Raw genomic sequence first — 12,176 nt, 5'->3', positions numbered from 1 at the left:
ACAAAGTGAAGGCATTTGGTCAAAAAATCCGTTTCCAAAATAAAGTGCTAAAAACGTTGCTGCATCCCTGGTGGGATTCGAACCCACGGCCTCTGGATTAGAAGTCCAGCGCGCTATCCCCTGCGCTACAGGGACCTACCAACGACCAGGACATTTTGATGAAACGTTCTACCATGCCATATATTCCTGTCACTCATAGCGAACACCAAAACACTTGTGGATAGTGATATTATACCACAAAGTAGGTAAAGGCCGTAGGAGGAAATGGCAGGGGACCATCATTTGTCAGTGTCAGTGATGACATAAAGAGGATGGTCATTAAAACACAAAGTGAAGGCATTTGGTCAAAAAATCCGTTTCCAAAATAAAGTGCTAAAAACGTTGCTGCATCCCTGGTGGGATTCGAACCCACGGCCTCTGGATTAGAAGTCCAGCGCGCTATCCCCTGCGCTACAGGGACCTACCAACGACCAGGACATTTTGATGAAACGTTCTACCATGCCATATATTCCTGTCACTCATAGCGAACACCAAAACACTTGTGGATAGTGATATTATACCACAAAGTAGGTAAAGGCCGTAGGAGGAAATGGCAGGGGACCCTCATTTGTCAGTTTAAGTGATGATATAAATAGGATGGTCATTAAAACGTAAAGTGAAGGCATTTGGTCAAAAAATCCGTTTCCAAAATAAAGTGCTAAAAACGTTGGTGCATCCCTGGTGGGATTCGAACCCACGGCCTCTGGATTAGAAGTCCAGCGCGCTATCCCCTGCGCTACAGGGACCTACCAACGACCAGGACATTTTGATGAAACGTTCTACCATGCCATATATTCCTGTCACTCATAGCGAACACCAAAACACTTGTGGATAGTGATATTATACCACAAAGTAGGTAAAGGCCGTAGGAGGAAATGGCAGGGGACCATCATTTGTCAGTGTCAGTGATGACATAAAGAGGATGGTCATTAAAACACAAAGTGAAGGCATTTGGTCAAAAAATCCGTTTCCAAAATAAAGTGCTAAAAACGTTGCTGCATCCCTGGTGGGATTCGAACCCACGGCCTCTGGATTAGAAGTCCAGCGCGCTATCCCCTGCGCTACAGGGACCTACCAACGACCAAGACATTTTGATGAAAAGTTCTACCATGCCATATATTCCTTTCACTCATAGCGAACACCAAAACACTTGTGGATAGTGATATTATACCACAAAGTAGGTAAAGGCCGTAGGAGGAAATGGCAGGGGACCCTCATTTGTCAGTTTAAGTGATGATATAAATAGGATGGTCATTAAAACGTAAAGTGAAGGCATTTGGTCAAAAAATCCGTTTCCAAAATAAAGTGCTAAAAACGTTGGTGCATCCCTGGTGGGATTCGAACCCACGGCCTCTGGATTAGAAGTCCAGCGCGCTATCCCCTGCGCTACAGGGACCTACCAACGACCAGGACATTTTGATGAAACGTTCTACCATGCCATATATTCCTGTCACTCATAGCGAACACCAAAACACTTGTGGATAGTGATATTATACCACAAAGTAGGTAAAGGCCGTAGGAGGAAATGGCAGGGGACCATCATTTGTCAGTGTCAGTGATGACATAAAGAGGATGGTCATTAAAACACAAAGTGAAGGCATTTGGTAAAAAAATCCGTTTCCAAAATAAAGTGCTAAAAACGTTGCTGCATCCCTGGTGGGATTCGAACCCACGGCCTCTGGATTAGAAGTCCAGCGCGCTATCCCCTGCGCTACAGGGACCTACCAACGACCAGGACATTTTGATGAAACGTTCTACCATGCCATATATTCCTGTCACTCATAGCGAACACCAAAACACTTGTGGATAGTGATATTATACCACAAAGTAGGTAAAGGCCGTAGGAGGAAATGGCAGGGGACCCTCATTTGTCAGTTTAAGTGATGATATAAATAGGATGGTCATTAAAACGTAAAGTGAAGGCATTTGGTCAAAAAATCCGTTTCCAAAATAAAGTGCTAAAAACGTTGCTGCATCCCTGGTGGGATTCGAACCCACTGTGTCTGGATTAGAAGTCCAGCGCGCTATCCCCTGCGCTACAGGGACCTACCAACGACCAGGACATTTTGATGAAAAGTTCTACCATGACATATATTCCTTTCACTCATAGCGAACACCAAAACACTTGTGGATAGTGATATTATACCACAAAGTAGGTAAAAGCCGTAGGAGGAAATGGCAGGGGACCCTCATTTGTCAGTTTAAGTGATGATATAAATAGGATGGTCATTAAAACGTAAAGTGAAGGCATTTGGTCAAAAAATCCGTTTCCAAAATAAAGTGCTAAAAACGTTGGTGCATCCCTGGTGGGATTCGAACCCACGGCCTCTGGATTAGAAGTCCAGCGCGCTATCCCCTGCGCTACAGGGACCTACCAACGACCAGGACATTTTGATGAAACGTTCTACCATGCCATATATTCCTGTCACTCATAGCGAACACCAAAACACTTGTGGATAGTGATATTATACCACAAAGTAGGTAAAGGCCGTAGGAGGAAATGGCAGGGGACCATCATTTGTCAGTGTCAGTGATGACATAAAGAGGATGGTCATTAAAACACAAAGTGAAGGCATTTGGTCAAAAAATCCGTTTCCAAAATAAAGTGCTAAAAACGTTGCTGCATCCCTGGTGGGATTCGAACCCACGGCCTCTGGATTAGAAGTCCAGCGCGCTATCCCCTGCGCTACAGGGACCTACCAACGACCAGGACATTTTGATGAAACGTTCTACCATGCCATATATTCCTGTCACTCATAGCGAACACCAAAACACTTGTGGATAGTGATATTATACCACAAAGTAGGTAAAGGCCGTAGGAGGAAATGGCAGGGGACCATCATTTGTCAGTGTCAGTGATGACATAAAGAGGATGGTCATTAAAACACAAAGTGAAGGCATTTGGTCAAAAAATCCGTTTCCAAAATAAAGTGCTAAAAACGTTGGTGCATCCCTGGTGGGATTCGAACCCACGGCCTCTGGATTAGAAGTCCAGCGCGCTATCCCCTGCGCTACAGGGACCTACCAACGACCAGGACATTTTGATGAAACGTTCTACCATGCCATATATTCCTGTCACTCATAGCGAACACCAAAACACTTGTGGATAGTGATATTATACCACAAAGTAGGTAAAGGCCGTAGGAGGAAATGGCAGGGGACCCTCATTTGTCAGTTTAAGTGATGATATAAATAGGATGGTCATTAAAACGTAAAGTGAAGGCATTTGGTCAAAAAATCCGTTTCCAAAATAAAGTGCTAAAAACGTTGGTGCATCCCTGGTGGGATTCGAACCCACGGCCTCTGGATTAGAAGTCCAGCGCGCTATCCCCTGCGCTACAGGGACCTACCAACGACCAGGACATTTTGATGAAACGTTCTACCATGACATATATTCCTGTCACTCATAGCGAACACCAAAACACTTGTGGATAGTGATATTATACCACAAAGTAGGTAAAGGCCGTAGGAGGAAATGGCAGGGGACCATCATTTGTCAGTGTCAGTGATGACATAAAGAGGATGGTCATTAAAACACAAAGTGAAGGCATTTGGTCAAAAAATCCGTTTCCAAAATAAAGTGCTAAAAACGTTGCTGCATCCCTGGTGGGATTCGAACCCACGGCCTCTGGATTAGAAGTCCAGCGCGCTATCCCCTGCGCTACAGGGACCTACCAACGACCAAGACATTTTGATGAAAAGTTCTACCATGCCATATATTCCTTTCACTCATAGCGAACACCAAAACACTTGTGGATAGTGATATTATACCACAAAGTAGGTAAAGGCCGTAGGAGGAAATGGCAGGGGACCCTCATTTGTCAGTTTAAGTGATGATATAAATAGGATGGTCATTAAAACGTAAAGTGAAGGCATTTGGTCAAAAAATCCGTTTCCAAAATAAAGTGCTAAAAACGTTGGTGCATCCCTGGTGGGATTCGAACCCACGGCCTCTGGATTAGAAGTCCAGCGCGCTATCCCCTGCGCTACAGGGACCTACCAACGACCAGGACATTTTGATGAAACGTTCTACCATGCCATATATTCCTGTCACTCATAGCGAACACCAAAACACTTGTGGATAGTGATATTATACCACAAAGTAGGTAAAGGCCGTAGGAGGAAATGGCAGGGGACCATCATTTGTCAGTGTCAGTGATGACATAAAGAGGATGGTCATTAAAACACAAAGTGAAGGCATTTGGTAAAAAAATCCGTTTCCAAAATAAAGTGCTAAAAACGTTGCTGCATCCCTGGTGGGATTCGAACCCACGGCCTCTGGATTAGAAGTCCAGCGCGCTATCCCCTGCGCTACAGGGACCTACCAACGACCAGGACATTTTGATGAAACGTTCTACCATGCCATATATTCCTGTCACTCATAGCGAACACCAAAACACTTGTGGATAGTGATATTATACCACAAAGTAGGTAAAGGCCGTAGGAGGAAATGGCAGGGGACCCTCATTTGTCAGTTTAAGTGATGATATAAATAGGATGGTCATTAAAACGTAAAGTGAAGGCATTTGGTCAAAAAATCCGTTTCCAAAATAAAGTGCTAAAAACGTTGCTGCATCCCTGGTGGGATTCGAACCCACTGTGTCTGGATTAGAAGTCCAGCGCGCTATCCCCTGCGCTACAGGGACCTACCAACGACCAGGACATTTTGATGAAAAGTTCTACCATGACATATATTCCTTTCACTCATAGCGAACACCAAAACACTTGTGGATAGTGATATTATACCACAAAGTAGGTAAAAGCCGTAGGAGGAAATGGCAGGGGACCCTCATTTGTCAGTTTAAGTGATGATATAAATAGGATGGTCATTAAAACGTAAAGTGAAGGCATTTGGTCAAAAAATCCGTTTCCAAAATAAAGTGCTAAAAACGTTGGTGCATCCCTGGTGGGATTCGAACCCACGGCCTCTGGATTAGAAGTCCAGCGCGCTATCCCCTGCGCTACAGGGACCTACCAACGACCAGGACATTTTGATGAAACGTTCTACCATGCCATATATTCCTGTCACTCATAGCGAACACCAAAACACTTGTGGATAGTGATATTATACCACAAAGTAGGTAAAGGCCGTAGGAGGAAATGGCAGGGGACCATCATTTGTCAGTGTCAGTGATGACATAAAGAGGATGGTCATTAAAACACAAAGTGAAGGCATTTGGTCAAAAAATCCGTTTCCAAAATAAAGTGCTAGAAACGTTGCTGCATCCCTGGTGGGATTCGAACCCACTGTGTCTGGATTAGAAGTCCAGCGCGCTATTCCCTGCGCTACAGGGACCTACCAACGACCAGGACATTTTGATGAAACGTTCTACCATGCCATATATTCCTGTCACTCATAGCGAACACCAAAACACTTGTGGATAGTGATATTATACCACAAAGTAGGTAAAGGCCGTAGGAGGAAATGGCAGGGGACCCTCATTTGTCAGTTTAAGTGATGATATAAATAGGATGGTCATTAAAACGTAAAGTGAAGGCATTTGATCAAAAAATCCGTTTCCAAAATAAAGTGCTAAAAACGTTGCTGCATCCCTGGTGGGATTCGAACCCACGGCCTCTGGATTAGAAGTCCAGCGCGCTATCCCCTGCGCTACAGGGACCTACCAACGACCAGGACATTTTGATGAAACGTTCTACCATGCCATATATTCCTGTCACTCATAGCGAACACCAAAACACTTGTGGATAGTGATATTATACCACAAAGTAGGTAAAGGCCGTAGGAGGAAATGGCAGGGGACCATCATTTGTCAGTGTCAGTGATGACATAAAGAGGATGGTAATTAAAACACAAAGTGAAGGCATTTGGTCAAAAAATCCGTTTCCAAAATAAAGTGCTAAAAACGTTGCTGCATCCCTGGTGGGATTCGAACCCACGGCCTCTGGATTAGAAGTCCAGCGCGCTATCCCCTGCGCTACAGGGACCTACCAACGACCAGGACATTTTGATGAAAAGTTCTACCATGACATATATTCCTGTCACTGATGGCGAACACCAAAACACTTGTGGATAGTGATATTATACCACAAAGTAGGTAAAGGCCGTAGGAGGAAATGGCAGGGGACCATCATTTGTCAGTGTCAGTGATGACATAAAGAAGATGGTCATTAAAACACAAAGTGAAGGCATTTGGTCAAAAAATCCGTTTCCAAAATAAAGTGCTAAAAACGTTGCTGCATCCCTGGTGGGATTCGAACCCACGGCCTCTGGATTAGAAGTCCAGCGCGCTATCCCCTGCGCTACAGGGACCTACCAACGACCAAGACATTTTGATGAAAAGTTCTACCATGCCATATATTCCTTTCACTCATAGCGAACACCAAAACACTTGTGGATAGTGATATTATACCACAAAGTAGGTAAAGGCCGTAGGAGGAAATGGCAGGGGACCCTCATTTGTCAGTTTAAGTGATGATATAAATAGGATGGTCATTAAAACGTAAAGTGAAGGCATTTGGTCAAAAAATCCGTTTCCAAAATAAAGTGCTAAAAACGTTGCTGCATCCCTGGTGGGATTCGAACCCACGGCCTCTGGATTAGAAGTCCAGCGCGCTATCCCCTGCGCTACAGGGACCTACCAACGACCAGGACATTTTGATGAAACGTTCTACCATGCCATATATTCCTGTCACTCATAGCGAACACCAAAACACTTGTGGATAGTGATATTATACCACAAAGTAGGTAAAGGCCGTAGGAGGAAATGGCAGGGGACCATCATTTGTCAGTGTCAGTGATGACATAAAGAGGATGGTCATTAAAACACAAAGTGAAGGCATTTGGTCAAAAAATCCGTTTCCAAAATAAAGTGCTAAAAACGTTGCTGCATCCCTGGTGGGATTCGAACCCACGGCCTCTGGATTAGAAGTCCAGCGCGCTATCCCCTGCGCTACAGGGACCTACCAACGACCAGGACATTTTGATGAAACGTTCTACCATGCCATATATTCCTGTCACTCATAGCGAACACCAAAACACTTGTGGATAGTGATATTATACCACAAAGTAGGTAAAGGCCGTAGGAGGAAATGGCAGGGGACCCTCATTTGTCAGTTTAAGTGATGATATAAATAGGATGGTCATTAAAACGTAAAGTGAAGGCATTTGGTCAAAAAATCCGTTTCCAAAATAAAGTGCTAAAAACGTTGCTGCATCCCTGGTGGGATTCGAACCCACTGTGTCTGGATTAGAAGTCCAGCGCGCTATCCCCTGCGCTACAGGGACCTACCAACGACCAGGACATTTTGATGAAAAGTTCTACCATGACATATATTCCTTTCACTCATAGCGAACACCAAAACACTTGTGGATAGTGATATTATACCACAAAGTAGGTAAAAGCCGTAGGAGGAAATGGCAGGGGACCCTCATTTGTCAGTTTAAGTGATGATATAAATAGGATGGTCATTAAAACGTAAAGTGAAGGCATTTGGTCAAAAAATCCGTTTCCAAAATAAAGTGCTAAAAACGTTGGTGCATCCCTGGTGGGATTCGAACCCACGGCCTCTGGATTAGAAGTCCAGCGCGCTATCCCCTGCGCTACAGGGACCTACCAACGACCAGGACATTTTGATGAAACGTTCTACCATGCCATATATTCCTGTCACTCATAGCGAACACCAAAACACTTGTGGATAGTGATATTATACCACAAAGTAGGTAAAGGCCGTAGGAGGAAATGGCAGGGGACCATCATTTGTCAGTGTCAGTGATGACATAAAGAGGATGGTCATTAAAACACAAAGTGAAGGCATTTGGTCAAAAAATCCGTTTCCAAAATAAAGTGCTAGAAACGTTGCTGCATCCCTGGTGGGATTCGAACCCACTGTGTCTGGATTAGAAGTCCAGCGCGCTATTCCCTGCGCTACAGGGACCTACCAACGACCAGGACATTTTGATGAAACGTTCTACCATGCCATATATTCCTGTCACTCATAGCGAACACCAAAACACTTGTGGATAGTGATATTATACCACAAAGTAGGTAAAGGCCGTAGGAGGAAATGGCAGGGGACCCTCATTTGTCAGTTTAAGTGATGATATAAATAGGATGGTCATTAAAACGTAAAGTGAAGGCATTTGATCAAAAAATCCGTTTCCAAAATAAAGTGCTAAAAACGTTGCTGCATCCCTGGTGGGATTCGAACCCACGGCCTCTGGATTAGAAGTCCAGCGCGCTATCCCCTGCGCTACAGGGACCTACCAACGACCAGGACATTTTGATGAAACGTTCTACCATGCCATATATTCCTGTCACTCATAGCGAACACCAAAACACTTGTGGATAGTGATATTATACCACAAAGTAGGTAAAGGCCGTAGGAGGAAATGGCAGGGGACCATCATTTGTCAGTGTCAGTGATGACATAAAGAGGATGGTAATTAAAACACAAAGTGAAGGCATTTGGTCAAAAAATCCGTTTCCAAAATAAAGTGCTAAAAACGTTGCTGCATCCCTGGTGGGATTCGAACCCACGGCCTCTGGATTAGAAGTCCAGCGCGCTATCCCCTGCGCTACAGGGACCTACCAACGACCAGGACATTTTGATGAAAAGTTCTACCATGACATATATTCCTGTCACTGATGGCGAACACCAAAACACTTGTGGATAGTGATATTATACCACAAAGTAGGTAAAGGCCGTAGGAGGAAATGGCAGGGGACCATCATTTGTCAGTGTCAGTGATGACATAAAGAAGATGGTCATTAAAACACAAAGTGAAGGCATTTGGTCAAAAAATCCGTTTCCAAAATAAAGTGCTAAAAACGTTGCTGCATCCCTGGTGGGATTCGAACCCACGGCCTCTGGATTAGAAGTCCAGCGCGCTATCCCCTGCGCTACAGGGACCTACCAACGACCAAGACATTTTGATGAAAAGTTCTACCATGCCATATATTCCTTTCACTCATAGCGAACACCAAAACACTTGTGGATAGTGATATTATACCACAAAGTAGGTAAAGGCCGTAGGAGGAAATGGCAGGGGACCCTCATTTGTCAGTTGAAGTGATGATATAAATAGGATGGTCATTAAAACGTAAAGTGAAGGCATTTGGTCAAAAAATCCGTTTCCAAAATAAAGTGCTAAAAACGTTGCTGCATCCCTGGTGGGATTCGAACCCACGGCCTCTGGATTAGAAGTCCAGCGCGCTATCCCCTGCGCTACAGGGACCTACCAACGACCAGGACATTTTGATGAAACGTTCTACCATGCCATATATTCCTGTCACTCATAGCGAACACCAAAACACTTGTGGATAGTGATATTATACCACAAAGTAGGTAAAGGCCGTAGGAGGAAATGGCAGGGGACCATCATTTGTCAGTGTCAGTGATGACATAAAGAGGATGGTCATTAAAACACAAAGTGAAGGCATTTGGTCAAAAAATCCGTTTCCAAAATAAAGTGCTAAAAACGTTGCTGCATCCCTGGTGGGATTCGAACCCACGGCCTCTGGATTAGAAGTCCAGCGCGCTATCCCCTGCGCTACAGGGACCTACCAACGACCAGGACATTTTGATGAAACGTTCTACCATGCCATATATTCCTGTCACTCATAGCGAACACCAAAACACTTGTGGATAGTGATATTATACCACAAAGTAGGTAAAGGCCGTAGGAGGAAATGGCAGGGGACCCTCATTTGTCAGTTTAAGTGATGATATAAATAGGATGGTCATTAAAACGTAAAGTGAAGGCATTTGGTCAAAAAATCCGTTTCCAAAATAAAGTGCTAAAAACGTTGCTGCATCCCTGGTGGGATTCGAACCCACTGTGTCTGGATTAGAAGTCCAGCGCGCTATCCCCTGCGCTACAGGGACCTACCAACGACCAGGACATTTTGATGAAAAGTTCTACCATGACATATATTCCTTTCACTCAGCGAACACCAAAACACTTGTGGATAGTGATATTATACCACAAAGTAGGTAAAAGCCGTAGGAGGAAATGGCAGGGGACCCTCATTTGTCAGTTTAAGTGATGATATAAATAGGATGGTCATTAAAACGTAAAGTGAAGGCATTTGGTCAAAAAATCCGTTTCCAAAATAAAGTGCTAAAAACGTTGCTGCATCCCTGGTGGGATTCGAACCCACGGCCTCTGGATTAGACGTCCAGCGCGCTATCCCCTGCGCTACAGGGACCTACCAACGACCAGGACATTTTGATGAAACGTTCTACCATGACATATATTCCTGTCACTCATAGCGAACACCAAAACACTTGTGGATAGTGATATTATACCACAAAGTAGGTAAAGGCCGTAGGAGGAAATGGCAGGGGACCATCATTTGTCAGTGTCAGTGATGACATAAAGAGGATGGTCATTAAAACACAAAGTGAAGGCATTTGGTCAAAAAATCCGTTTCCAAAATAAAGTGCTAAAAACGTTGCTGCATCCCTGGTGGGATTCGAACCCACGGCCTCTGGATTAGAAGTCCAGCGCGCTATCCCATGCGCTACAGGGACCTACCAACGACCAGGACATTTTGATGAAACGTTCTACCATGCCATATATTCCTGTCACTCATAGCGAACACCAAAACACTTGTGGATAGTGATATTATACCACAAAGTAGGTAAAGGCCGTAGGAGGAAATGGCAGGGGACCCTCATTTGTCAGTTTAAGTGATGATATAAATAGGATGGTCATTAAAACGTAGAGTGAAGGCATTTGGTCAAAAAATCCGTTTCCAAAATAAAGTGCTAAAAACGTTGCTGCATCCCTGATGGGATTCGAACCCACGGCCTCTGGATTAGAAGTCCAGCGCGCTTTTTTTTCTTTTTTTCTTTTTTTTTCATTGAAATATTTATTCACAAAATTGTAGAATTACAGTCGCAGACAGTGCTTACACTACCACCTCATAAATAAAATATGTATCACAGATTTGTGGTGGCAGTGCCTAACATTTCAATTGAAAAGAGAGGAAGTATATTTTCATGGAAATGTTCAGAAGTTTTTTATAGGTTACAATGAAGAAATATACACGAATAAATGTATAATATATTTAATGTAGCTAATCTGAGTACCCCAGTATTTATAAAGCATTATGTAATATTCTAATCTAACGGTGAGTGTAGAACAATCTCATTTCCATCCAACGATATGAATGTATTGCTCATGACATATTTTTGAATGAAAATGTGTGATTGATTTGCTTTGGAATATTTAAAGAACAACAGGCTAAAATGACGTCTTATCAATGATTTGAAAAATGCCTTCATGTGAAATGAAATCATGTTTTGGCTCAATATCACCCTCCTTTTAAATACAGCTAGACGATAAATTGAGAATACAATGTCCATGAATGCTTTAGACGACAACTTCTTTTCCGGTAAGAACCCAAACAATAACCAGATAGATAACTGTCCAAAACTAAAGCCTGTGTCCTGGCACACATCTGTCAACATTTCAATGATGAGGTCTTGCAAGGGCGATAACTCCTTGCAGAAGACGAACAGATGTAAAATGTCTTCTGTTTGTATGTGACACACTGGACAAACATCAGTGTTTGACAGTCCAATTTTTAGAAGTTTATCATATGTGAAAACAATATTATGTGCAATTTTAAAATCTAACTGTATGGAGTCTGTTGATTTATCTTTTTCCCATACATTCATCCAAATATCTTTCCAATTAATATCCAGCGCAAGCTGATTCCACCAAGCGATAGCTACTGGTTCCTTGAAATGTTTTTTCCTGAGAACTTCATAACAAAATTTTGTTGTGAATAAATCAACAGACAGATCCTGGTTTTGAACAGTGCATGTTATGTCTCTTGATGGGGAGTTAGTGGCAACCTCTGACAAAATGATCTTTTTCCACTCTGACGGAAGCGCTAATAAAATAATGGCATAACATTGTTGTATGGTACTTACATCCATCTCAGGTAAGGTGTCATGGATTATATTAACAATAATGTGTCCAGACATGAATTTTGGAATAACTTCAAAACAAATATGCTTGATGCAAATAATTCCACTTGAAATAAATGACTGAAACATAAGAGTTTTTCCATTGAATGTAATCAATGGATTCTTAAATATTGGCTGATTCATGATATCATCTACCTTTTTAAGTAATGGTCTTTTTCCTTCATTCAATTCATTCC

The 12,176-nt window shown here is 43.0% G+C and overlaps 25 non-coding genes across 25 annotated transcripts; all 25 read right to left on the bottom strand.

Moving 5' to 3' along the window:
• Positions 1-62: 62 nt before the first annotated feature.
• Trnar-ucu (transfer RNA arginine (anticodon UCU)) lies at positions 63-135 on the bottom strand. Its single transcript has one exon. It is a non-coding gene; the product is annotated as a tRNA-Arg (tRNA).
• Positions 136-387: 252 nt separating this feature from the next.
• Trnar-ucu (transfer RNA arginine (anticodon UCU)) lies at positions 388-460 on the bottom strand. Its single transcript has one exon. It is a non-coding gene; the product is annotated as a tRNA-Arg (tRNA).
• A 252-nt stretch (positions 461-712) lies between these two features.
• Trnar-ucu (transfer RNA arginine (anticodon UCU)) lies at positions 713-785 on the bottom strand. Its single transcript has one exon. It is a non-coding gene; the product is annotated as a tRNA-Arg (tRNA).
• Positions 786-1,037: 252 nt separating this feature from the next.
• On the bottom strand, positions 1,038-1,110 carry Trnar-ucu (transfer RNA arginine (anticodon UCU)). The gene has a single exon. It is a non-coding gene; the product is annotated as a tRNA-Arg (tRNA).
• Positions 1,111-1,362: 252 nt separating this feature from the next.
• Trnar-ucu (transfer RNA arginine (anticodon UCU)) lies at positions 1,363-1,435 on the bottom strand. Its single transcript has one exon. It is a non-coding gene; the product is annotated as a tRNA-Arg (tRNA).
• A 252-nt stretch (positions 1,436-1,687) lies between these two features.
• Trnar-ucu (transfer RNA arginine (anticodon UCU)) lies at positions 1,688-1,760 on the bottom strand. The gene has a single exon. It is a non-coding gene; the product is annotated as a tRNA-Arg (tRNA).
• A 577-nt stretch (positions 1,761-2,337) lies between these two features.
• Trnar-ucu (transfer RNA arginine (anticodon UCU)) lies at positions 2,338-2,410 on the bottom strand. Its single transcript has one exon. It is a non-coding gene; the product is annotated as a tRNA-Arg (tRNA).
• A 252-nt stretch (positions 2,411-2,662) lies between these two features.
• Trnar-ucu (transfer RNA arginine (anticodon UCU)) lies at positions 2,663-2,735 on the bottom strand. Its single transcript has one exon. It is a non-coding gene; the product is annotated as a tRNA-Arg (tRNA).
• Positions 2,736-2,987: 252 nt separating this feature from the next.
• Positions 2,988-3,060, bottom strand: Trnar-ucu (transfer RNA arginine (anticodon UCU)). The gene has a single exon. It is a non-coding gene; the product is annotated as a tRNA-Arg (tRNA).
• Positions 3,061-3,312: 252 nt separating this feature from the next.
• On the bottom strand, positions 3,313-3,385 carry Trnar-ucu (transfer RNA arginine (anticodon UCU)). The gene has a single exon. It is a non-coding gene; the product is annotated as a tRNA-Arg (tRNA).
• Positions 3,386-3,637: 252 nt separating this feature from the next.
• Positions 3,638-3,710, bottom strand: Trnar-ucu (transfer RNA arginine (anticodon UCU)). Its single transcript has one exon. It is a non-coding gene; the product is annotated as a tRNA-Arg (tRNA).
• Positions 3,711-3,962: 252 nt separating this feature from the next.
• Positions 3,963-4,035, bottom strand: Trnar-ucu (transfer RNA arginine (anticodon UCU)). Its single transcript has one exon. It is a non-coding gene; the product is annotated as a tRNA-Arg (tRNA).
• Positions 4,036-4,287: 252 nt separating this feature from the next.
• On the bottom strand, positions 4,288-4,360 carry Trnar-ucu (transfer RNA arginine (anticodon UCU)). Its single transcript has one exon. It is a non-coding gene; the product is annotated as a tRNA-Arg (tRNA).
• Positions 4,361-4,937: 577 nt separating this feature from the next.
• Trnar-ucu (transfer RNA arginine (anticodon UCU)) lies at positions 4,938-5,010 on the bottom strand. Its single transcript has one exon. It is a non-coding gene; the product is annotated as a tRNA-Arg (tRNA).
• A 577-nt stretch (positions 5,011-5,587) lies between these two features.
• Positions 5,588-5,660, bottom strand: Trnar-ucu (transfer RNA arginine (anticodon UCU)). Its single transcript has one exon. It is a non-coding gene; the product is annotated as a tRNA-Arg (tRNA).
• Positions 5,661-5,912: 252 nt separating this feature from the next.
• Trnar-ucu (transfer RNA arginine (anticodon UCU)) lies at positions 5,913-5,985 on the bottom strand. The gene has a single exon. It is a non-coding gene; the product is annotated as a tRNA-Arg (tRNA).
• Positions 5,986-6,237: 252 nt separating this feature from the next.
• On the bottom strand, positions 6,238-6,310 carry Trnar-ucu (transfer RNA arginine (anticodon UCU)). Its single transcript has one exon. It is a non-coding gene; the product is annotated as a tRNA-Arg (tRNA).
• A 252-nt stretch (positions 6,311-6,562) lies between these two features.
• Positions 6,563-6,635, bottom strand: Trnar-ucu (transfer RNA arginine (anticodon UCU)). The gene has a single exon. It is a non-coding gene; the product is annotated as a tRNA-Arg (tRNA).
• A 252-nt stretch (positions 6,636-6,887) lies between these two features.
• On the bottom strand, positions 6,888-6,960 carry Trnar-ucu (transfer RNA arginine (anticodon UCU)). Its single transcript has one exon. It is a non-coding gene; the product is annotated as a tRNA-Arg (tRNA).
• A 577-nt stretch (positions 6,961-7,537) lies between these two features.
• Positions 7,538-7,610, bottom strand: Trnar-ucu (transfer RNA arginine (anticodon UCU)). The gene has a single exon. It is a non-coding gene; the product is annotated as a tRNA-Arg (tRNA).
• A 577-nt stretch (positions 7,611-8,187) lies between these two features.
• On the bottom strand, positions 8,188-8,260 carry Trnar-ucu (transfer RNA arginine (anticodon UCU)). The gene has a single exon. It is a non-coding gene; the product is annotated as a tRNA-Arg (tRNA).
• A 252-nt stretch (positions 8,261-8,512) lies between these two features.
• Trnar-ucu (transfer RNA arginine (anticodon UCU)) lies at positions 8,513-8,585 on the bottom strand. Its single transcript has one exon. It is a non-coding gene; the product is annotated as a tRNA-Arg (tRNA).
• Positions 8,586-8,837: 252 nt separating this feature from the next.
• Trnar-ucu (transfer RNA arginine (anticodon UCU)) lies at positions 8,838-8,910 on the bottom strand. Its single transcript has one exon. It is a non-coding gene; the product is annotated as a tRNA-Arg (tRNA).
• A 252-nt stretch (positions 8,911-9,162) lies between these two features.
• Trnar-ucu (transfer RNA arginine (anticodon UCU)) lies at positions 9,163-9,235 on the bottom strand. The gene has a single exon. It is a non-coding gene; the product is annotated as a tRNA-Arg (tRNA).
• A 252-nt stretch (positions 9,236-9,487) lies between these two features.
• Trnar-ucu (transfer RNA arginine (anticodon UCU)) lies at positions 9,488-9,560 on the bottom strand. Its single transcript has one exon. It is a non-coding gene; the product is annotated as a tRNA-Arg (tRNA).
• Positions 9,561-12,176: the final 2,616 nt, after the last annotated feature.

This window comes from Haliotis asinina, chromosome 16, assembly GCF_037392515.1.
Source record: "Haliotis asinina isolate JCU_RB_2024 chromosome 16, JCU_Hal_asi_v2, whole genome shotgun sequence".
NCBI lineage: Eukaryota > Metazoa > Mollusca > Gastropoda > Lepetellida > Haliotidae > Haliotis > Haliotis asinina.
Note: the sequence above shows the minus strand (reverse complement) of the source record. Positions and strands in the feature narration are given on the sequence as shown.